This window comes from Kogia breviceps, chromosome 6 (assembly GCF_026419965.1).
Source record: "Kogia breviceps isolate mKogBre1 chromosome 6, mKogBre1 haplotype 1, whole genome shotgun sequence".
Taxonomy (NCBI): Eukaryota; Metazoa; Chordata; class Mammalia; order Artiodactyla; family Physeteridae; genus Kogia; species Kogia breviceps.
In genome coordinates, this window is record NC_081315.1 from 131587142 (window position 1) to 131610621 (window position 23480).

Below are 23480 nucleotides of genomic sequence, written 5' to 3' on the forward strand. Positions count from 1 at the left end.
TAGTTGAACATGAATAAAGGGAAAAACTGAATTGAATGCTTCATACTGCTTCAAACTGAAATACAGAGTTAAAAAAAAGGAAGAGAACAGTTTCAGGGCAATCTGGGAAAACATCAAGTAGTCTCATATGCATGTAATTGACATACAGTAAGAAGAGAGAAAATTTCAAGCAAAAAAAAAAGTAATGGCCAGATATTTCAAATTTTAATATAAATATAAATCAACAGTTTTAAGAAGCTCTATCAACATTAAGCAGAGTATACATAACAAGATGAACATTAAGGTAAATTATTAAAAAATTGCCCAAGCCAGTAATAAAGAGGAAAACTTTAAAAGAACTAAGGGGAAGAAAAGTCATATTACATGTAGAGGCACAACATAAAGGATATCGTTTTAATATAAAGTTTATATTAAAAAATATTTAACCTATAATTACATATCCAGCAAAAATATGCTAGGAAAATGCAGAGGAAATAAAGACATTTCTAACCAAAGAAAAGCTATGAGAATTTTGTGCCAGCAAAACCAGCACTGTGTCCAGTATTTATGATGATATTTACAAGAGACAAACTGATTGTAAAGACACATATGGACTCAAAGGAGAATGAAAAATAATATACCAAACAAACACCGATCATGAAAAATGGAGAGACTGTATTAATAATAAAATTAATTCTAGAACAAGAAAGATTACCAGAAATAAAACAGACATTTCACACTGATAAAAGTTCAATTAATTTATCCCTTCATGAAGGGATAACAATTCCAAGAATATGTGTATATAGCTTCAAATATTGTCAAAATATGAGGACTGAAGTGATAAAGAAGCAAACTGAGATTATAGTTGGAAATGTCAACAATCCCCCCTCAGTCATTTATGGAGTAAGTATATAGCAAATCAGTAAGGATGTAAAAGACTTGAGAAACACTATTAACCAAGTAGAATTAACTGACAGTTATAGAAAATTACACCCAATCACACAATAGACTACATTTTTTTTCAACTACACATAGATGGCTGACTAGAATAGGCCATGTGCCAGACCATAAAATAATTCTCAATAAATATACAAGTTTTAAGAATGCTTTTTCAAAACAGTTGTATTATATTGGAAATCAGTAATCAAAAATCTATAAAACCGTCAACTATTTGGAAATTAAGCAGCATATTTTTAAATAATCTGTCAATTAAGGAAGAAATCGTATAAGGGAAATTAGAAAATACTTTAAAATAAATGATAATAACATATCAAAATGTGTGAGATGTAGCTAAATTAGGGCTTACAAACTAACTTATAAATGCTTATCGAAAAGAAGAAATTTTTAAATCTGGTGACCTAAATGTCTACCCTGAGAAGCTAGAAAAAGAACAGCAAATTAAATTCAAAGTAAGCAAAGAAGTGGTAAACAGAATTAAGTCAATTAAAAAGCAAATGGAGAAAACAAATAATTAATGAAAATAAAACTTGATTCTTTAAAAAACATTAATAAGATTGGTAAATCACTAACTAGACTAATCCAGAAAAATATGGAAGACACAAGTGAATAATTTAAGAATTAAATTTAAAAATCACTATAGATTCTTCAGAAGGATAATAAAAGAATATTATGATAAAATTATTAATTCACCTAGAAGATTTGGACAAATTCTTTGAAAAGAAATTACTAGAATTTTCATAGGGTAAATTAAAAAAATAATAATCTTATATCTTAAAGTAATTGCATTTTAATTACAAGATTTCCAACTAAGAAAACTTTAGGCCAGAAGGCTTATCAAAATTCTATGCCAAAAAGTTACAAGAAAAAAAATTTTACAAAAGCTTTTTCATAAAGGAACAATAAACACTTCTCATCTTAGTTTATATGGCCAGTAATTCCAAAGACATTACCAAAAAAAGAAAAAAAAAGTACACACTAATATCATTCACTGATATTGGCCTGGGGTTAGCAAACATTTTCTTTAAAAGCTCAGGGAATAAATGTTTTATACTTTGAGGATCATATTATTTCTGTTGAAACAGCTCAACTCTCCCATAGTAGTGTAAAAAGTCATAGAGTATATGTAAATGAATTGACATGGCTAAGTTCCAATAATATTTTATTTATCAGACTGACCTCTGATTTAGGTGCTATAAGCTCTAAGTCCTAAACAAATATTAGCAAAACTCAGAGCCACACTTTTTAAATTCAAAATCAAACAATACAATTCATCATATTAATTAAAGGAGAAACAAAAACATTCTATCAATAAATTTATAAAGTGTCAGAGAAATCTAACACACTCATAATAAAAATGACCAGCATTCTAGCAACAGAATAAAAGAAATTCTCAATTTGATAAAGTGCATCTACAAAAACAAAACAAAATAAAACTATAGCTAGCGTCACAATATATGTTAAAAAACTGAAAACCTTCCCTTTAAGATTGCAAAAAAGACATATATGTCTGTTTATCATTTCCATTCAAACTGGAGGTCCTATCCAGTATAATAAGTCAAGAGAAAGAAAAAAAAAGTAACACCAATTCAATAGGAAGAAACAGTTACCTATATTCACAGAGGACATAATCTTGTATGTAGAACATCCTAAGGAACAAAAAAGAAAACAATGCAACAAGAAAAAAAACCTATCAGTGCTAATAAAAGAATTTAGCAAAGTGATAGAAGAGGGGGTTAATTTGTGTGTGTGTGTGTGTGTGTGTGTGTGTGTGTGTGTGTGTGTGTGTGTGAGAGACTGAATTGGAATTGCAGTTGTAATATCAGGCACAGCATTATTTTTTTTAATGTGATATAGTTACGTATAAATTTAATAATGTTTAGGAATTATACAAAGAAAAATACAAATTATAAATTAATAGCAAAGAGGTACCTGGAAAATGCCCATACATTTGCCACCTAAGCATCCTATTTGCACGTAACCAATAGAACAAAAGAAAAATTTGAAAGTAAAAAAAAAAGTTCTGAATGCTATTAAAGATACATTATATTATAAATTGTAGCATGTAGCTAAACAAAACCACATTCAGGGAAACCTAAAGAAACTTAAACAAATGGGGATTTATACCCAGTAATAGAATGGAGAACTTAATATTGTTTTGCTGCCAATTCATCCAAGTTGATCTATAGATTTGATGCAATACTAGTAAATATTTCAGCATGTTGTTTGTAGAAATTGACCAGCTAATTACAAAATGTATGTAGAACCTCAAAGTACTTAAAATAGACAAAAGTTGAAAAAGAAAAACAATGCTGGAGGAGATACATTATCTGAAATAAAAATTTGCACACATCTACATTTACCAAGCTAGTTAGTATGGTATTAACATAAAGATAGACAACTAGATTAGTGGAACAGAATGGAGTCCAGAAGTTGGTTCACATTTACATGGTCAATTTGTTTTAAAACTTGGCACCAGAATGCCTCAATAAAGACAATAGAGTCTTTTCAAAATATATGATGCTGGAACAGTTTGTTCTCTTGTTCTACAAGAAAGCAAGAAAATATCTTCTTAGCCTTAGGTAGGCAATATTTTTCTTTTTTTTTCATAGAGGATTGAAGAAACAAACTACAGACTGGGAGAAAATATCTACAGTTCATTTGATAAGGAATCTGTATCCAGAATATATAACTGCTACAATTCAATAATAAAAACACAACCAAATTAAAAATTAGTCAAAACATACAAAAAATTTCACAAAATAAGGTAAATGCCCAATAAGCACATGAACAAGTGACCATTATTAGTCATCAAAGAAATGCAAAATAAGACCTCAATGAGGTATTACTGTATATTTACTAGATTTCAAAAGGCCATCAACCTTCAATGTTGGCATAGATGTAGACATTAGTGATGGGAGAATAAAATGATTAAAGTCATCTTGGAAATTAGCTTCTCAGTTTCTCTTAAAGTTAAACATAAAGTTTTTTTTTTTTAACATGACCTAGCTATTCTATACTTAGTTATTTAAACAAGAGAATTGAAAACATATGTACACAAAAAGTACACAAGTATGTCCATAACATAACAGGGATATTCATAGTTGCTCAAAACAGGAAACATCCAAATGTCCATCAACTGGAGAATGGCTAGGAAAAATGTTGTATATCCAGGTAGTGGAATAACTCTCAGCAAATTAAGACAACAAAGGAATAAGCTACTAATATGTACAAAAATTGATGAATGTAAGAAACATTTTTCTATTTAGCTGATCAAAAGAAGCCAGACACTCTGTAGTTAGATTTGAAATTCTGTTATAGTCAAAGAAACTTTCGAGGAAACACAACAATGGTTGCTTCTTGACAGGTAGAGTGGGGAGAGGTATGGAGTTTGGGAAGAAGCAGAAGGGCTTTTTCTCAAATGATGAAAATATTCTGTAATTTGATAGGAGTGTAAGTTATCATGTGAAAGAATTTTTTTAAATGTGTTGAATTATACACTTAAATTTTGTTCACTTTACTGAATATAAAATATACCTCAGTAAAAAGATCCCCACACCCTGATATATGTGTTCAATGTCCAATACAATTTAGAAATATCAGTGAAACATGTTGAAAAGCACTGACCAGATAATAAGTCTTTGAAGCATTTTAAGCATGGAATTTATATGCTTACACTTTTCAGTGATGTTTGTATTTTTGATAGATCAATAAGGAGACTGCATAGAGAATGAAATAGAAATGAGCAATACTTTAGATAGAAAGTACACCTAAAATTAAGAAAATTGCCTTTCATTTTACCATGTCTTTCATTTTAAAAAATAAACAAAATGGGTGATTTCTCTGGTAAGAATTACAAACCTACAAATATCACCTAGCCAGATGTCTAATTGAGTCAACCTCAGAGAAGTATACAATGAAAATTTAATAGCTCAGTAGTCAGTATATTCTTGTGAAAAGTCAAATATCAATGCAATGATCTAAAAGAATATGTAGTTAGTTATCCATTTTATACATATTAGTGTATATATGACAATTCCAATCTCCCAATTCATCACACCAGTAATAAGAATCTGATATATAAAAAAATAAATAAAATGAAATTCAAAAATTAAAAAAATTAAAAAATTAAAAATAAAAAAATATTTAGCATTTTATGAAATAAAAAGATTCATATTTCTACATATTCCAGCCCTCATCCCAAAGTCATATTTTCCAAACATTTTGGATACTTCAGCCATCTTTAATACATAAGCTTAGAATTCTCCTTGAGCCTTTGTCATTTTATAATTTTGACATCATGTGTGATAAAGAAGTAAATCAAAGAAAAAGGAAAACACATCATCTTTTATATCATTATACTATTAAATTATAAGTTATCCACTTAATATATTTAACGATGTTGATGCTACTCCCCGTACATAAAGATTAATTTAAAGGTTTTCTCTCATTTTTGATACTTGCTTTTTAATGTACTTCATAAAATCATTGAAACATTTGACTTGATTTTAAATAAACTTTTTCAGTAACATATCATTATAGTATTGATTTTGTGATTGGCTCTATATTAATTAAAATACCATAACCTCAGCTTGGCTTTTGCTGACAGTTCTAATTAAAGATGTTCTTCACATCCCCCTCACACCTCATCACACAACATGCATTTTCATGAATTACTTTGTTTCATTTTGTCCATGTTAATTATCCTTTTCTGAAGTATTTTTTGCTTACAAGTTATTTTCTATCTCCACTCACTATTATATACATTTTACAATGGCAGAGATTTTTCTTGTATATGTAACATCCCCAGTGCCTACAATATTGCCAGTTCATATTAAGCACTCTATAAATATTTGAATGAGTGATGAAATAATGAATGAATAAACTTTCTAAAGGTATCTAAGATAGTAGGAATGTATTGCATTTATTCGATTACATTTCTTTTTACTTTCATTTGTTAAATAGAAAAAATTATGTTGTCAGTTCTTTTTCTTCTCGTTTTCCTGACTAATGCTGAGAAGTCTAGGGTGAAAAGGAATCAGAATTGTGGGATTGTAAAAATAATTATTCAACTTGGTATTTTAAATGATCATAACTGCACTCTGATTCGTGTCACAGTGGGAGTAATTCTAGTTTTTAGACATGGATTGGAAAAATCTCAAGCTTCATTTCTTGCAATTTTGCATGTAAGTAGATAAGGAGGTTTAAGAAAAGGTCATTGAAATTACAACCATTTATGAAAGAAAAAAAGTGATCTGTAGCCAAAGCCTCAAAGCTTTATATCTTGATGATCAGAGTCAGAACAGCTAAATCTGGTTCAAGTCAGCTTTAGGTAAATGATTATTAGATTCCATCAGCCAGGGATTCTGCCTTCTCTCATCCTGTGCAAGAAAAAACAAAACAACTAAACATCCCAGTGCCACACTCTACTTCTCTCAATATGAAATTAATTTTTGTACAAAAATCATATTAATCCAAAGTATTATAGAAAGACTCCAGATGAGCTTAATTACTCAAGAACCAGTTTGAATATGTTCCATGAAATAGTCTGAACAATCTTAGTTCAACCAAACAGCAAAAAAATTTTCCAAAACCATAGGTAGGTACTGGATACTGCTTTAATTTCTGTTAATTAAAAATGTTTGATCTACTATGGCAGATCTTGGTGTAAGATCCTTAAAAGAAAATAATTAATCCATGCAAGTTTGAGATAACACCTAATCTGTAGAGCTTGTGACCTGATTTAATCAAGCTCTGGACATTATTGTTGATCTATCCAAAAAACTTTTTTTTTAAATTGAAATATAGTGGGTGTACAATGTTATGTTAGTTTCAGGTATACTAAATAGTAGTTTTACATTTACATAGATTACAAAATGATCACCATGATAAATCTGGTGATCATCGGTCCCCTCACAAGGAACATGGTTAATATTATTATGCTTAACCATATTCCTTGCTTTATATTACATCCCATGGTTTATTTTATACCTGGAAGTCTGTACCTCTTAATTCCCACTGCCTATTTTGCACAACTCCTCTATCCTCCTCCAATCTGGCAAACACCTGTTTTTAGATTTCACCTGTAAGTGAGGTCGTGCGATATTTGTGTTCGTCCCTCTGATTTATTTCACTTAGCATGATAGCCACTAGATCCATCTGTGTTGTCAAAAATGCCAAGATTGACGAAGTCGGGTAGGCGCAGACATGGGAGGGGCCTCACAGAGGCCGGCGAGGGGAGGAAAGCGCTGGGCTGGAGGGATGGCCGGATGTCGGTGGCGGTGGTGGCGCCAGCGTCGCGCTGGTGGCCATTGCGCGCTGCTCCTGCTGCAGCCTGAGGACGCGGGGGCCGGGGTCCGGCTCCAGCATGGCCGAGACAGAAGCCCTGCCGAGGCTTCGGAAGACTTCAGGATGCAGAATAAATCCGTCTTTATTTTGGGTGCCAGCCGGGAAACCGACAGAGTGCTCTTGAAAGAAATCCTCGAGCAGGGCCTGTTTTCCAGAGTGACGCTGACTGGCCAGAGGAAGCTCACCTTCGACAAGGAAGTTTCTACAAACGTGAATCAAGAAGTGGTGGACTTTGAGAAATTGGATGACTACGCTTCTGCCTTTCAAGGTCATGACGTTGGATTCTGTTGCCTGGGTACCACCAGACAAAAAGCTGGGTCGGAGGGATTTGTTCGCGTTGATCTAGATTTACGTCCTGAAGGCTGCAGAGCCGGCCATAGCTGGAGGGTGCAAACATTTCAACTTGCTGTCCTCTAAGGGGGCTGATAAGTCAAGCAATTTTTCATATCTGCAAGTCAAGGGAGAAGTGGAAGCTAGGGTTGAAGAGTTAAAATTTGATCGTTACTCCATATTTTGGCCCAGAGTTCTATCATGTGATAGGCAAGAATCTCGCCAGGTGAATGGTTGGTTAGGAAGTTCTTTGGCTCCTTACCAGAATCTTGATCCAGCGACCATTCTGTGCCAGTGATGACTGTGGTTAGAGCCATGCTGAACAACGCAGTGAGACCAAGTGACAAGAAGGAACTGCTGGATAACAAGGCCATCCCCGACCTGGGGAAAGCTGATGGCTGTCTCAAGCCGTGACCGCAATGGAGCAATGCTTTGCAGTGTCAGACTCAACACCTATCACCTAACAGTAATTTCAGGGTCTAAAAAAACAGGTGCTTTAACTGTGGTTTCATTATTCTCAGTCGGCCAGGTCCAATTAAAAAATGATCGTGCTCTGCACCAGCATTTGAGAGCCTGATTCTACATATGTAGACATCACCCTGGGAGCCTTTCAAAAATAGAGATCCAGCAGCTCCCTGGTGGTCTGGTGTCTCGTGTTCGGCACAGAAATGAGGGATTCATAGGCCCTACCTCAGACTTTCTGAATCAGAACTTGGGGGGGATGGGCACAGAAATCTGTTGTTTTATTTAAGCTTCTCTTATAGTTCTGATGCCACTGGTGGGGAGGCCAGCTTTGAAAGCTTGTCTGCAGAGTCACAGCAGCAGTGCAGACTTTATGTATCATGCAGATGAGTTCTGAACAAAACTTGTTGACATTTGTGTCTCTGAGTTTCCCAGTGCTGACTGCATGTTAATTGTGTAAGTGAACATTGTGCTTTACTACTTCTTTAGAATATATAATAAAAGTTATTACATAACTGAGCTTATATAATTCATGGGAGAATTAAATAGAAGAATTAAAATAAATGTACAAGTCTTGGGTGCCCTTAGATTGTTAGAAAATGCCCAAGTAACGGTGGTAATATGCAGTATTTTGGCCAATGGGATGATAGAATAGCAGCTAATACATATCAAGTACTTGCTAATTGCCAGCCTTTACACATACTGTCTGTCCTTTAACCCTCCAGACAATCTTTATAATTCTTACAGGCAGTACTATCATCCCCATATCTTAGGTGGGGAAACTGAGGCTCACTGGGGTTAAGCACCTTGCCCAAGGGCTTAAAGCTGAAACCTGAAGCTAGGAAATGGCAAAGCCAGAATTCTAACCCAAGTGAGCCTGAATCCATAGCTTCTGTTTTTAAATACTCTGCAAGAGCATCCAGTATCTGTATATTTCCAGGAAGTTACAGTTAATTGTTGCTGGATCAGTACATGCCATGGGTGAATAAAATAGAAATATGTTTGTGTTTCTCCATTGGTCTAGGATCCCTGTAATGATTAACCACAAAATGTTCATGTAGCCAGTAAATGTATATTTCAAAGTGCTTCACTTTAAAAACTATGGAAAAGGAAAGGAAGAGGCAGAAGGAAGGGTCAAAGTCAAGAGGAGCACACTGTTAATTTCCATCATGGAGCAAAGGATAGTAGTGAAATTTGTCTTAACTTGTGTGCTGGGGGAAGCAAGGTAATAAATTTAAAGCTTCAGTGGACAAAAAAAAAAAAAATGGCATGATTTCACTTTTTTAAAGGCTGAGCAATTACAGATATATATGTAATATAATATATACTTTATTCACTGAGGTTGCTTCCATATCTTGGCTATTGTAAATAATGCTACAATAAACATTGGGGTGCATGTATCTTTTCAAATTAGTGTTTTTGTTTTATTCTGGTAAATACCCAGAAGTGAAATTGTTATATCTTATGGTGGGTTCTATTTTTAAATTTTTGAGAAACCTTCATAATGTTTTCCTTTGTGACTATACCAATTTACCTTCCTGCCAACAGTGCACAAGGGTTCCATTTCTCCACATCCTCACCAGCACTTGTTATTTGTTGCCTTTTTGATGATAGTCATTCTGACAGGTGTGAGGTGGTATCTCATTGTGGTTTTCATTTACATTTCTCTGATGATTAGTGATGTTGAGCATTTTTTATGTGTCTCTTGGCCATCTGTATGTCATCTTTGAAAATGCCTGTTTAGGTCCTGTGCCCATTTTTTGAGCAGGTTGCATATATTTTTGATGTTGAGTCATATGAGTTCTTTGTGTATTAACCCCTTATAAATATATATATCCTTTGTAAATATTTTCTTCCATTCAGTTATCTGCCTTTTTGTTTTGTCAATAGTTCCCTTTGCTGTGCAAAAGTTTTTTGTTTGATGTAGTCCCATTTGTTTATTTTTGCTTTTGCTTCCTTTACCTGAGGTGACAGATCTGAAAGAGTATCACTAAGACCTATGTCAAAGATTGTACTACCTAGGTTTTCTTCTAGGAGTTTTATGGTTTCAGATCTTACATTTAAGTTTTTAATACATTTTGAGTTTATTTTTTGTATATGCTGTGAGAAAGTAGTCCAGTTTTATTTGCATGTAGCTGTCCAGTTTTCCCAACACCATTTATTGAAGAAGCTGTCTTTTTATTGTATATTCTTTTCTTCTTTGTTGTAGGTTAATTGTACACATAAATGTGGATTCATTTGGGGGCTCTTTATTCTGTTTCATTGATGTATGTGTCTTTTTTGGTACTAGTACCATACTATTTTGATCACTGTAGCTTTGTAGTATAGCTTGAAATCAGGGAGTGTGACACCTCCAGCTTTGTTCTGCTTTCTCAAGATTGTTTTGGCTATTCTGGGTCTTTGTTGTTTTCATACAAATTTATAATTATTTATTCTAGTTCTGTGAAAAATGCATTCATGAATACTGCAATGGGTTATCAAGTTAATTTACTTTATAAAAAATTTACAAACATTTTTAGTGTCCTTTAATAGATATAATTTTACACATTAAGTAGTAGTGTAAATAATTGCTCTTTGTTAATATCCAAAAATAATGAAAACTGATCAGTGACTTCTCTAAAAAATAGCTTTTTGACTGCCATCAGTGAATTTCTGCAAAATAGAATGCAAAATATGTAATTTTCTAATAATAAGCAGATGTTTATTACATAGCAGCTATGTGCACAATATTTTCTTTCAGTACCAGAAAGAAAACAGAAATCATTTAAATCAAATATCAGCAAACCAATTTGCCTTTTTCTAATTGAAGCAAAGTGATATTCATATTTAGTTGTCATATATGTTTTGAGGTCTACTAATATCCAGTGTTTTTCACATATGAACGAATGAATGTATAGCTAGAAAGGAACCTGCCTAGAATATTTGCTTTTGGTGAAAGACCCATTTTATAGTTACATATTAACTATTATAATCACTTTTTAATTCATTGTATATCCAATTAATATCACAGCATGATATACCTCCTCCTCATCTTGCATACATCTCCCATTTTTTTCTAAGGGGTTCTCTTAGAGCTACCCTCACTTGGCTTGAGGGGGAAGAAGAACTTTGCTTTCCTTGTGTGTTTTCTTTTCCTTAAATTTTGTCAATGAATTCTTTCTCAGTAAATCTCTACCCTGTAGGTAAAAGGTAAGCAGCACTCCTTCCCAGGCCTGATTGGGGGTGTGGGGGTGTCAAGGAGGAGCTGCACTTTGTGGTGCCTTCCCACACCATCTGGGCAGGGCCACTCCATGCCAGATTCTTGCCTTGTGTGAATCCTGGTCTCTAGAAGCACCTATTTCAAAATTTTCTGTGTTCTCCCTGGTGATTGGGATCAGCTTGGGCTGGCAGTGCTGTCCAGGCAGGGTGCCCTGAGCCCATGTCTTTGTTTCTCTCCTTGTGAGGAACTCTCCATCTCTTTTTCCCCCAAGCATGGGGTCTACCAGATGCCCCAAGAGCTCTGAGACTCAAGCTGATAGGATTACCCCAGGGTCCTGGATGGTTTCTAGTCCAGGAGCACATCATGGTAAGTGGGCCACACCTACTGACTAAGGTAGTATTTCTCTCATGGGATTGCATTCGATGGGGCTATCAGGATGGTACTGACATGCTGATCTTGAGTGAGTCTCAGTCACATCAGACACACGAAAATTTTAAGACTCTGAGTTACCAGTGGTGTGATTACCTTTGGACTTGAGCCATATAAAGCCTGGGCATTAGCTCTCAGCTGCCAGTGCTCTAACCATGGTGCCACCCATGGTGCCACCCATGTTCTACAGCACCCAAGGACAGTTAGAGTCGTAATATGTGTTCTTTATCTTGTGCATCCCCATGCACTGGCACCCAGGGCAGTCACTCCACCAGCTCAGACAGACCTTCAAGGATGGCATTGGCAATCTCCTCTGAGTTTTTTCAAGAATGTTGCTCTTCAACATCAATAGACACTTCTCATTGGTAACCCCTCATGCTTCAACTGATAAATCTTAAGTTATGAAAACTAGAAGTAGAAGTTTCCATGTATAAATGGAACTTCTGCCCATGGACCCTTGACTATCTACCCCACTGACAGCACTGTGTAGAAGGCAGGTTTGCAGTTTACATGGAAAGAAATCACATTTTAAGAATGTAGTGACTATAACTTAAATAGTTCAAGAGAAGTCATCATTAGAAAATGAATATCATACTGTATTTAGCCTATAATACTCTGAATGGTAAATTTAATATGACTAGAGTGAAAATTATGATTCGTGTCTTCCTGCACATCTGGGTAAGACTTACATTTGTGGGTATCATCAACAAAGCACAATAACAGCCATTATAGAGCCATTGGAAGCTGATAGTCATTGGCTGTTTGAAGGATGATGCAGTATCATGAATAATGAGGTAAACAGCATTTTTAAAAAATAAATAAAAATTGCTAAGGAGCTGAAGAAGCAAGAAGATCTGAATTGTTTTACACAAATGGTTTCCTAAGAACACGGCATTGGGAGTAATAATAGCCTTGCTCCTCATGATAGGAAATATGACATTAGCCACTAGCAATGCATTTGACAATGAAGAATACAGAGATGGTTCCTAGAACTGAGTAGGAAGAAATGGTGCCTGGACACTAGAAAACTCTTACCATGCGCTCACTGGCCATAATATATGCAAGTACCACTGACTTGCCATTAATCATTGATAAATCAGTATATCTCACAGGGATCATATATCTTTTGATACATTTTTAATCAAATTGTTTATAGAAAAAGAAGCCTCCTAAAATATATTTGCCTGAGGCTCTGCAAACAATGAGGACAGATATGCTGGGCAACTGAGAACGTTAAATTTAGAGCCTCTCTTCACTTAACATGCATTGTCTTCAACTGTGAGCCCTTTGCCAATTTGGATACAGCAGAAAAATATTTCTGTTTCACATTTAGCAATGAATCTATTAGTAGACCCACAGAGTTACATACACATACACAAATATACACTGAAACATGCTCTGAAATCTTGCAGAGCAAACTAAGAAAACTAAAAGACTTGAATATCTTAGAAAGTATACATCTGTATATCCCATCTTTATTTTAATATATATTAATATCTAATATGTATTGTGTATTTACTATATGCAATGAATTTTTTTATCTTCTTGCAAATACCAACATATTTATTCTGCACAATAGTCATAAGATAAAGTTATACTTATTATCCAGATTTTTAAAATAGGAAAACTAGGGAAAAGGGAGAGTAAGTAACTGAACAAGGTCATATATCTTGTAAATTAAAAGTGAGATTTTTACCCAGAAAGACAAGTTCTCAAACAGATTCTTTTTTTTTTAAACATCTTAATTGGAAAATAATTGCTTTACAATGGTGTGTTAGTTTCTGCTGTATAACAAAGTGAATCAGCTTTATGTATACATATATCACCATATCCCCTCCCCCTTGTGTCTCCCTCCCACCCTCAATATCCCACCACACTAGGTGGACACAAAGCACTGAGCTAATCTCCCTGTGCTATGCACCTGCTTCCCACTAGCTATCTATTTCACATTTGGTTGTGTATATATGTGCATGCTACTGTCACTTTGTCCCAGCTTACCATACCCCCTCCCCATGCCCTCAAATCCATTCTCTACCTGTGTATCTTAGATTCCAAATATATATGTGTTAGCATATGGTATTTGTTTTTCTCTTTCTGATTTACTTCACTCTGTATGACAGTCTCTAGGCTCATCCACCTCACTGAAAATAACTCAAATTCGTTTCTTTTTATGGATGAGTAATATTCCATTGTATACATGTACCACATCTTCTTTATCCATTCATCTGTTGATGGAAATGTAGGTTGCTCCCATGTCCTGGCTATTGTAAATAGTGCTGCAATGAACATAGTGGTACATGATTCTTTTTGAATTATGGTTTTCTCAGGGTATATGCCCAGTAGTGGGATTGCTGGGTTGTATAGTGGCTCTATTTTTAGTTTTTTAAAGGAACTTCCATACTGTTTTCCATAATGGCTGTATCAATTTACAGTCCCACCAACAGTGCAAGAGGGTTCCCTTTTCTCCACACCCTCTCCAGCATTAATTGTTTGTAGATGTTTTGATGATAGCCATTCTAACCAGTGTGAGGTGATACCTCATGGTAGTTTTGATTTGCATTTCTCTAATGATTAATGATTTTGAGCATTCTTTCATGTGTTTGTTGGCAATCTGTATATCTTCTTTGGAGAAATATCTATTTAGGTCTTCTTCCCTTTTTTGAATTGGGTTGTTTGTTTCTCTGATATTGAGCTACATGGGCTGCTTGTATATTTTGGAGATAAATCCTTTGTCAGTTGCTTTGCTTGCAAATATTTTCTCCCTTACTGAGGGTTGTCTTTTCATCTTATTTATACTTTCCTTTGCTGTGCAAAAGCTTTTAAGTTTCATTAGGTCCCATTTTTTTATTTTTGTTTTTATTTCCATTCCTCTAGGAGGTGGGTCAAGAAGGATCTTGCTGTGATTTATGTCATAGAGTGTTCTGACTATGTTTTCCTCTAAGAGTTTTATACTGTCTGGCCTTACATTTAGGTCTTTAATCCATTTTGAGTTTATTTTTGTGTATGGTGTTAGGGAGTATAATAATTTCATTCTTTTTCATGTAGCTGTCCAGTTTTCCCAGCACCACTTCTTGAAGAGGCTGTCTGTTCACCATTGTATATTCTTGCCTCCTTTATCAAAGATAAGGTGACCATATGTGCATGGGTTTATCTCTGGGCTTTCTATCCTGTTCCATTGATCTATATTTCTCTTTTTGTGACAGTGCCATACTATCTTGATTACTGTAGTTTTGTAATGTAGTCTGAAGTCAGGGAGCCTGGTTCGTCAGGCTCTGTTTTTTTTTCTCAAGATTGCTTTAGTTATTTGGGGTCTTTTGTGTTTCCATACAAATTGTGACAATTTTTGTTCTATTTCTGTGAAAAATGCCATTGGTACTTTGATAGAGATTGCATTGAATCTGTAGATGGCTTTGGGTAGTAGAGTCATTTTCACAATGTTGATTCTTCCAATCCAAGAACATGGTATATTTCTCCATTTGTTTGTATCATCTTTAATTTCTTTCATTAGTGTCATAGTTTTCTGCGTATAGGTCTTTTGTCTCTTTAGTTAGGTTTATTCCTAGGTATTTTATCCTTTTTGTTGCAATGGTAAATGGATGTGTTTCCTTAATTTCTCTTTCTGATTTTTCATCATTAGTAATAGGAAGGCAAGAGATTTCTGTGCATTAATTTTGTATCCGACTACTTTACCAAATTCATTGATTAGCTCTAGTAGTTTTCTGGTAGCATCTTTAGGATTCTCTACAAATAGTGTCATGTCATTTTCAAACAGTGACAGCTTTCCTTCTTCTTTTCTGATTTGAATTCCTTTTATTGTTCTTCTCTCATTGCTATGGCTAAAACTTACAAAACTGTGTTGAATAATAGTGGTGAGGGTGGGCAACCTTGTCTAGTTCCTGATCTTAGTGGAAATGGTTTCAATTTTTCACCATTGAGAATGATGTTGGCTGTGGGTCTGTCATATATGGCCTTTATTATTTTGAGGTAAGTTCCCTCTATGCCTACTTTCTGGAGGGTTTTTATCATAAATGGGTATTAAATTTGGTCAAAAGTTTTTTTTCTGCATCTATTGAGATGATTGTATGTTTTTTTCTCCTTCAATTTTTTAATATTGTTTATTACATTGATTGATTTGCATATACTGAAGAATCCTTGCATTCCTGGGATAAAACCCACTTGATCATGGTGTATGATCTCTTTAATGTGCTGTTGGATTCTGTTTGCTAATATTTTGTTGAGGATATTTGCATCTATGTTCATCAGTGATATTGGCCTGGAGTTTTCTTTTTTTGTGACTTCTTTGTCTGGTTTTTATATCAGAGTGATGGTGGCCTCGTAGAATGAGTTTGGGAATGTTCCTCCATCTGCTGTATTGTAGAAGAGTTTGAGAAGGATAGATGTTAGCTCTTCTCTAAATGTTTGATAGAATTCGCCTGTGAAGACTTCTGGTTCTGGACTTTGTTGGAAGTTTTCTAATCACAGTTTCAATTTCAGTGCTTGTGATTGGTCTGTTCATATTTTCTATTTCTTCCTGCTTCAGTCTCAGAGGTTGTGCTTTTCTAAGAATTTGTCCATTTCTTCCAGCTTGTCCATTTTATTGGCATATAATTGCTAGTAGTAGTCTCTCATGATCCTTTGTATTTCTGCAGTGTCAGTTACTTCTCCTTTTTCATTTCTAATTCTATTGATTTGAGTCTTCTCCCTTCTTTTTCTTGATGAGTCTGGCTAATGGTTCATCAATTATCTTCTCAAAGAAGCAGCTTTTAGCTTTATTGATCTTTGCTATCATTTCCTTCATTTGATTTTCATTTATTTCTGACCTGATCTTTGTGATTTCTTTCCTTCTGCTAACTTTGGGTTTTGTTTTGTTCTTCTTTCTCTAATTGCTTTAGGTGTAAGGTTAGGTTGCTTATTTGAGATGTTTCTTTTTTTTTTTTGAGGTAGGATTGTATTGCTATAAACTTCCCTCTTAGAACTGCTTTTGCTGCATCCCATAGGTTTTTCATCATTGTGTTTTCATTGTCATTTGTTTGTAGGTATTTTTTGATTTCCTGTTTGATTTCTTCAGTGATCTCTTGGTTATTAAGTAGTGTATTGTTTAGCCTCCATTTGATGGTATTTTTTACAGATTTTTTCCTGTAATTGATATCTAGTCTCATAGTGTTGTGGTCAGAAAAGATATTGGATATGACTTCAATTTTCTTAAATTTACCCAGGCTTGACTTGTGACCTAAGATATGATCAATCCTGGAGAATGTTCCATGAGCACTTGAGAAGAAAGTGTATTCTGTTGTTTTTGGATGGAATGTCTTATAAATATCAATTAAGTCCATCTTGTGTAATGTATTATTTAAAACTTATGTTTTCTTATTTATTTTCAATTTGGATGATCTGTCCATTGGTGAAAATGGGGTGTTAATGTCCCCTACTATGATTGTGTTACTGTTGATTTACCCTTTTATGGTTGTTAGCCTTTGCCTTATGTACAGAGGTGCTCCTATATTGGGTGCATAAATATTTATAATTGTTATATGTTCCTCTTTGATTGATCCCTGGATCATTATGTAGTGGCCTTCTTTGTCTCTTTTACTACTCTTTATTTTAATGTTTATTTTGTCTGATATGAGAATTGCTACACCAGCTTTCTTTTGATTTTCATTTGCATGGAGTATCTTTTTCCATCCTCTCACTTTCAGTCGTATGTGTCCCTGGGTCTGAAGTGTGTCTGTTGTAGACATCATATATATGGATCTTCTTTTTGTATCCATTCAGCCAGTCTATGTCTTTTGGTTGGAGCATTCAATCCATTTACATTTAATGTAGTTATTGGTATATATGTTCCTATTGCCATTTTCTTTATTTTGGGGGGTTTGTTATTGTAGATCTTTTCCTTCTCTTGTGTTTCCTGCCTAGAGAATTTCCTTTAGCATTTGTTGTAAAGCTGTTTTGGTGGTGCTGAATCCTCTTAGCTTTTGCTTGTCTGTAAAGGTTTTAATTTCTCTGTCGAATCTGAATGAGATCCATGCTGGGAAGTGTAATCTTGGTTGTAGATTACTTTCATCACTTTAAATATGTCCTTCCTCTCACTTCTGGCTTGCAGAGTTTCTGCTGAAAGATCAGCTGTTAACCTTATGGGGATTCCTTTGTATGTTATTTTTTGTTCTTCCCTTTTAATATTTTTTATTTGCATTTAATATTTGATAGTTTGATTAATGTGTATCTTGGCAATTTTCTCCTTGGATTTATCCTGTATGGGACTCTGCACTTCCTGGACTTGATTGACTATTTCCTTTCCCATATTAGGGAAGTTTTCAACTATTATCTCTTCTAATATTTTCTCAGTCCCTTTTTTATTTTTTCTCTTCTTCTTCTTCTGGGACTCCTATAATTTGAATATTGGTGCATTTAATGTTGTCCCAGAGGTCTCTGAGACCGTCCTCAGTTCTTTTCATTATTTTTTCTTTATTCTGCTCTGCAGTAGTTATTTCCACTATTTTATCTTCCAGGTCACTTATTCGTTCTTCTGCCTCAGTTATTCTGCTAGTGATTCTTTCTAGCGAATTTTTAATTTCATTGATTGTGTTGTTCATCATTATTTGTTTGCTTTTTAGTTTATCTAGGTCCTTGTTAAACGTTTCTTGCATTTTCTCCATTCTATTTCCAAGATTTGTATCATCTTTACTATCATTACTCTGAATTCTTTTTTTAGGTAAGCTGCCTATTTTCCCTTCATTTGTCAAGTCTGGTAGGTTTTTACCTTTCTCCTTCATCTGCTGTGTATTTCTCTGTCTTCTCATTTTGCTTAAGTTACTGTGTTTGGGGTCTCTTTTTCGTGGCTGCAGGTCATATTTCCCAGGGTTTTTTTTTTTTTTTTTTTTTTTGGTGTCTGCCCCCAGTGGATAAGGTTGGTTCAGTGGATTGTATAGGCTTCCTGGTCGAGGGGACTGGTCCCTTTGTTCTGGTGGATGAGAGTGGATCTTGTCTTTCTGGTGGGCAGGACCATGTCTGCTGGTGTGTTTTGTGCTGTCTGTGAACTTATTATGATTTTAGGCAGCCTCTCCTCTGTTAGGTGGGGTTGCGTTCGTCTCTTGCTAGTTGTTTGTCATAGTGTATACAGCAGTGCTGCTTGCTGGTTGTTGAGTGGAGCTGGTTCTTAGCATTGAGATGGAGATCACTGTGAGGTCTTTCACTCTTTGATGTACGTGGGGCTGGGAGGTCTCTGTTGGACCAATGTCCTGAACGTGGCTCTCCCACCTCAGAGGCTCAGGCCTGTAAGCCGGCTGGACTACCAAGACCCTGTCAGCCACTCGTCTTAGAAGAAAAGGGAGAAAAACAAAGAAAGAAACAAAGAGTAAAAAAATAAATAGAATAAAATAAAATTAAATTTAAAAGTTATTAAGGTGAAAACTAAAAAAAATTATTAAAAATAGAAAAGTAATACAAATAGAAAGAAGATAACAGCCAAACCAAAAAACAAATCCACCAATGTAACAAATGCTGAAAACTGTGCAAAAATAAATAAATAAATAAGCAGACAGACTAGAACCCTAGGACATGGTAAAACCAAATCTATATTGACAAAATCACACGAAGAAGCATACACATACACACTCACAAAAATAGAAAAAGGAAAAAATATATATGTTAAAAAAAAGAGAGCAACCAAATCAATAAACAAATCTACCAATGATAGTAAACTCTAAATACTAAACTAAAATCAACATAAAACCAGAAACAAATTAGATGCAGAATGCAAACCCCAAGTCTACAGTTGCTCCCAAAGTCCACCACCTCAATTCATTGTCTATTCGGGTATTCCACAGATGCAGGGTACATCAAGGTGATTGTGGAGATTTAATCTGCTCCTCCTGAGGCTGCTGGGAGAAATTTACCTTTCTCTTCTTTGTTCGCTCAGCTCCTGGGTTTCAGCTTTGGATTGGCCCCACCTCTGTATGTAGGTTGCCTGAGGACATCTGTTCCCTACCCAGACAGGACGGGGTTAAAGTAACAGCTGATTAGGGGGCTCTGGCTCACTCAGGCTGGGGCAGGTTGGGGTACAGATTGCAGGGCTAACCTGTAGAATCAGAGACCAGCGTGATGTTGCAACAGCCCTTGGCATGCCATGTGTTCTCCCGGAGAAGTTGTCCCTGGATCACAGGACCTTGGCAGTGGCAGGCTGCACAGGCTTCTGAGGTGGAGGTGTGGATAGTGACCTGTGCTTGCACACCGGATTCTTGGTGGCTGCAGCAGCAGCCTTAGCATTTCATGCTTGTCTCTGGTGTCCGTGCTGATAGCCACAGCTTGCTCCCATCTCTGGAACCCGTTTAGGTGGTGCTCTGAATCCTCTTTCCTTGTGTACCCCAAAACAATGGTCTCTTGCCTTTTAGGCCGTTCCAGACTTTTTCCCGGACTCCCTCCCAGCTAGCTGTGGTGCACTAGCCCCCTTCTGGCTGTGTTCACACAGCCAACCCCAGTCCTCTCCCTAGGATCTGACCTCCAAAGCCCGAGCCTCCACTCCCAGCCCCTGACCACCCCAGTGGGTGAGCAGACAAGAGTCTCAGGCTGGTGAGTGCTGGTTGGCACCGATCCTCTGTGCAGGAATCTCTCCACTTTGCCCTCCACACCCCTGTGGCTGCGCTCTCCTCCGTGGCTCCAAAGCTTCCTCCCTGCCCACCCCCCATCTCCACCAGTGAGGGGCTTCCAAGTGTGTGGAAAATTTTCCTCCTTCACAGCTCCCTCCTATTAGTACAGATCCTGTCCCTACTCTTTTGTCTCTGTTTTTCCTTTTTTCTTTTGCCGTACCCAGGTACATGGGGATTTTCTTGCCGTTTGGGAAGTCTGAGGTCTTCTGCCAGCGTTCAGTAGGTGTTCTGTAGGAGTTGTTCCACATGTAGATGTATTTTTGATGGATTTGTAGGGAAGAAAGTGATTTCCACATCTTACGTCTCCACCATCTTGAAGGTCACTCCCTGAAACAGATTCTTATACTGCCTCTCATACAAATGTTTTTCTCTCTCTTGATCTAATACTCATGCATAGTTTTTCTTGGAATATAGTTATAAGGAATGTATTATTTAAAATAAAGTGATTGAAAAGAAATTTTTTTGGTTATTGATGTTTAGATAGAAGACATTATGTTTGTGACTGGCATTTTTAAAACAATGTCTAACAAATCTAGTACAGATTTTACTCATTCAAATAATTCAGCAATGAAAAATTTTTATAAGTTTTGGAATGCTGTTCAAATATGTGAAAATAACATCATGAGAAAGTTATTTAAAAAAACAATTATTGCCCACACAATAATTTTTTAGAGAATAACTGGGGTTGTGCGTACATTTTTGCAAGCTAGCACAGCCATTATTTTTCTCCTGAACTGCAAGATAGTGGAGTTGCAGCTGACCACCCACAAGTTTGATCAATCTAACAAATACTTCCAATCTTTTCCTGGAGTTCATGACTTTTCATTAGCAAACCCCAATCCTAAATTCTTGTCTACAAAAATGGTTATTTCCACTTGATAGAAAATTGTAGTTTACAAAACTCACAATAGCCCACTGAATTTAAATTGGATTTTAACTGTACTCTAAAACTAGTAAAACTATGTTGTTTATTAGAACCATATTTTTGAATTAAGCTCCTGGAAGGATTCAGATTGCATGCAGCAATATTGTGTGGGGAAGTGCTGTAATTCTCAAGAAGTGGTGCATTTTCAGTTCCAGACATGAGTTTCTATGACAAATTCACATTTTCATTTGATCATCTAGTAAATAACAACATAAAATCCTTCACAAATGCTAGAATTACAGCTATATAATCCTCTGGGTACTCTTAATTTGGAGAGGCTTGTTTTGATCATTTTTAGGGAATGGATATATGATTTTCTGTGGTAATACTTATTAAATTATTTAGGATAAACTTTAGATATTTTAGACATTTTTGATGAATGTAATATATATTGGTTCTGTCCCACATTTATTTTTTGCATTTCAGATTGTAATATAAAAGCATCTATTGTTCTAAAGATGAATTTGGAATTTGGAAACTCTAGAATTCAGCCAAATTGAATAATTTATTTTTCTATTTTGAATCTCCATCTACTTTTAAATGCATTCTCAGTTTTATAATTTTACATGAACTAGTGTGATCACAATCCTCCTCTACCTCCTTTTTAAAGCACATTTTCTCTTTGGATTAACTAACACTTAACTTTTTGCTGCTATCTTACTGTTTCTCTCTTGCCTCTTCGTTTTCTATAAAGCCAGGTGTTGGCATCCTTCAAGGCTCAATGCTGGGCCCTTAGCCATCTCATTCTCATGCATTGCTTTAATTGTCACCTAGATATAGAGAATCTGTCTATATAGACCTTCCCGTGCACCTTTTCACTGAATTCTTCACTTAACTCACAATCTGTCCCCTATTCTGCTGTGTAGTTTTCTTCCATTTTTTATTATCTTAGTAAATAGTATCACTGTTTACTCCACTGAAGAACAGAACATAGATATCATTCAGTTTTAACAGAGCCAATGTAAATAATGTAGATTTTTAAAATGAAAAGTAACTCTTTTCATCTAAATGATCCCTTTGTACTGAAATAAGTCTTCCCCAGTTACATTTTATGTTCAACTAAGAAAAGAAGTAATAAAGAAAACAGTAAACATAACATTTGAATGTGTCCAGCTCATTCTTGTTAACAGGCCAGATAGAAGCAGGTCAACCATCTAAACATTCCACGGTATTAATGGAACATGATTTTTTTTGACTGATTCATGCAGTAATTTTCAGATCTTAGGTTGAAAAATCCTGTGGCATTTTTTATGGCATATGGCCATTTATAGTATCTTCCCTTCCTGCAGGCTCAAGTACGAGATGTGTTAAACAAATATCAGACTACCTCTTTTTCTGGCTCAATTCTCACTTATTATAGGACACAGATACTCCTGTTCACATGTATTCATTTGGAAAAGGTGTGGAGATTAATCACAGGGGGAACAATGATGGAAATTATATCCAATGGTTTTCCTACTGTGTTTTCAGATATTGAAAGTTACCATTACAGTCATTGTGAAAAATGCACATTCATCTCCTTTCCCTAGCATAATGGCCCTTATGTTCCCAGGGCTCCACTTCATCACCTATGCACAGTTGCATATTTTAGGGAGGGAGATCTTACCCACCTTACTTTTTTGTGTATACAAATAAAGATGGTATTCATGCTACAAAATGGGATGTATTCTGTATAGTGTATTCTTATAAATAGAGAAATTCTATTTTAACAACTAAGAAAAGCAGGTTATAGAACTGCTAAGAAAAAGTAATCTAAATATTATTCATTTAATTTGCTAAGTGGGCTTCACTTAAGTGAATCCCATATCTTTTTTTTTTTAAATTTCACATTGCATTTATTTTTCTAGTTGCATTAAATTTGTGAGGAAGCAACTGTGAAAATACTCCATGATGATTACAAGTGATGGTCAGTAGTATGGATGGAAAAGTTCCAGATTGTGCAATTGAGTGCAATTATATCATGCATACATTCCTTCAAAATCAAGTTTTTATTTTTGTCATGCTTTGTACCGTAGGTGGTTGATTCAGAGAGAAAAAGATTCTCCTTGCCTTCAGGAAACACGCTGTCACTTAGGCTAGAGACAGGCAAGTAAACACATTAAACAGCTAAACAGTTATTAAGATCACGCACATTAAATATAGATAAACCCTGACACAGAAGGGGGATTGGGGAAATGGTCCAGAAGTTCCAACTGAACTGAGGTTTTAA

General features: G+C 35.3%; 1 pseudogene; it reads left to right on the forward strand.

Moving 5' to 3' along the window:
* Positions 1–7288: 7288 nt before the first annotated feature.
* On the forward strand, positions 7289–8028 carry LOC131758327 (oxidoreductase HTATIP2 pseudogene; annotated as a pseudogene).
* Positions 8029–23480: the final 15452 nt, after the last annotated feature.